The sequence below is a fragment of the Populus nigra genome, chromosome 2, assembly GCF_951802175.1.
Source record: "Populus nigra chromosome 2, ddPopNigr1.1, whole genome shotgun sequence".
In the NCBI taxonomy this organism is placed as follows: Eukaryota; Viridiplantae; Streptophyta; class Magnoliopsida; order Malpighiales; family Salicaceae; genus Populus; species Populus nigra.
Window position 1 is genome coordinate 7229400 of NC_084853.1, and position 2500 is coordinate 7231899.

Consider the following 2500-nt stretch of genomic DNA (forward strand, 5'->3'; position numbering starts at 1 on the left):
CGTTTTCTTGTAGGAATGCGGGAACCCCGGCAGCTCGCCTGCCGCGGCCAGCGACGTCGGGGACGCTGGCCTGCGCTGTCGAGCCCGCGAGGGCTGTCTCCGCGGCAGGCCCCCCCTGAACGGGGCACGACAGGCCACCGCGCTGGCTCGTCCAGCGTCGACAGTCCCTCGTCCAGGTTTCAGATCGCGCCAAGTCGAACCCATGACCTGCTCAAGCCATCGTGCGCTGCCGAATTCGCATCTGCGTGTAGGCTGCCATTCCACGCGGCAGCCCCTGTTTTCGTCAGCGTGCCCCCCTGACGAATTTTCCTGCCTGGCCCAGTCCAGCGTCCAGCCCCTGTTCGTCGAAAAATCTGCGCTGCTGATTTTCCACGACGAGCCTACTTTCGTCAGCGTGCCCCCCTGACGAATTTTCCTGCCTGGCCCGGCCAGTCCAGCCCCTGTTCGTCGAAAAATCTGCGCTGCCGATTTTCCACGCGGCAGCCCCTGTTTTCGTCAGCGTGCCCCCCTGACGAATTTTCCTGCCTGGCCCGGCCAGTCCAGCCCCTGTTCGTCGAAAAATCTGCGCTGCCGATTTTCCACGCGGCAGCCCCTCTTTTCGTCAGCGTGCCCCCCTGACGAATTTTCCTGCCTGGCCCGGCCGGTCCAGCATCCAGCCCCTGTTCGTCGAAAAATCTGCGCTGCCGATTTTCCACGCGGCAGCCCCTCTTTTCGTCAGCGTGCCCCCCTGACGAATTTTCCTGCCTGGCCCGGCCGGTCCAGCATCCAGCCCCTGTTCGTCGAAAAATCTGCGCTGCCGATTTTCCACGCGGCAGCCCCTGTTTTCCTCAGCGTGCCCCCCTGACGAATGTTCGTCGAAAAATCTGCGCTGCCGATTTTCCACGCGGCAGCCCCTGTTTTCCTCAGCGTGCCCCCCTGACGAATGTTCGTCGAAAAATCTGCGCTGCCGATTTTCCACGCGGCAGCCCCTCTTTTCGTCAGCGTGCCCCCCTGACGAATTTTCCTGCCTGGCCCGGCCGGTCCAGCATCCAGCCCCTGTTCGTCGAAAAATCTGCGCTGCCGATTTTCCACGCGGCAGCCCCTCTTTTCGTCAGCGTGCCCCCCTGACGAATGTTCGTCGAAAAATCTGCGCTGCCGATTTTCCACGCGGCAGCCCCTCTTTTCGTCAGCGTGCCCCCCTGACGAATTTTCCTGCCTGGCCCGGCCGGTCCAGCATCCAGCCCCTGTTCGTCGAAAAATCTGCGCTGCCGATTTTCACCGACGAGCCTACTTTCGTCAGCGTGTCCCCTTGACGAATTTCCCTGCCTGGCCTGGACAGTCCATCTTCCAGCCCATGTTCATCGAAAAATCTGCGCTGCCGATTTCCCCGACGAACCTGCAGCTGCACAAATCTGCGCTGCCGATTTCCCCCCCTGTCGGCATGGCTGCCGCTGCCCCGATGTCCAGACCAACAGTCTTTTTTGTCGACTTTGCCGATTTTGTCCGCGCTGCCGATTCCAACACTACCCCCTGCATCCAAACCAGCATTGTTTCGTCAGCTCTTCCCCTGACGATTTTAGCCCTGTAACAAACAGTAGGCCTCCAATCCCGCCAACGGGAGCCAAGTTGATAGGGAAGAGAATTGAATGACGCGCCTGGTCCTCGCACCCCGCCACCCGAGGGGCCTTTTTCCCGGCAGCCTCTGAAAAACTCTAGCTTTCACGGTCCTCGCCGCCCCTCACCACCATGGCAGGCCTCTAATCCCACCCATCAGCAGTTGTAGCCGATAGGGCAGTGATTTGAATGACGCGTCGCGGGCCGCCGGGTCATCTCACCCGGCCATTAATTGGAGCGTTTTTGGCTGGCCGAGGATGGGGGGATGGATCTCTTCTTCCGAAAAAGCAAACAGTACATCGGGAGTTATGTTGACGGGGCATGGAATTGAATGACCCGTCGCGGGCCGCCGGGTCATCTCACCCGGCCATCCCGGGGAGCGTTTTTCCCGGCAGCATCGGGGAAACTCTTGCTTTCACTGCCCGCTGCCCAAGTCCCCACTCGCATCGGCCCCCCGCGCCAACAAGCCAACGCTGCCGAATCGGCAGACACTGCTGCCGAGTCTGCCGACACTGCCCCGCGGGCTGCCACTGCCCCAGTGTCTAAACCAGCGGTCTTTCTCATCGAGCCTTGGACTATCCAGTCCGTCCTGACTCATCGCCAGCACCTGCTGCCGATTCTGCCGACTTTGCCGATTTTCTCGGCGCTGCCGATTCCAACACTGCGCCCACCGTGTCTGAACCAGCGCTGTTTCCTCAGCGTGTCCCCTCGACGAATTTTCCTGCCTGGCCTGGACAGTCCACCGTCCAGCCCGTGTTCGTCGAAAAATCTGCGCTGCCGATTCTGCCGACTTTGCCGATTTCGTCGGCGCTGCCGATTCCACCACTGCCCGCCGTGCCTGAACCAGCGCTGTTTCGTCAGCGTGTCCCCTCGACAAATTTTCCTGCCTGGCCTGGACAGTCCATCG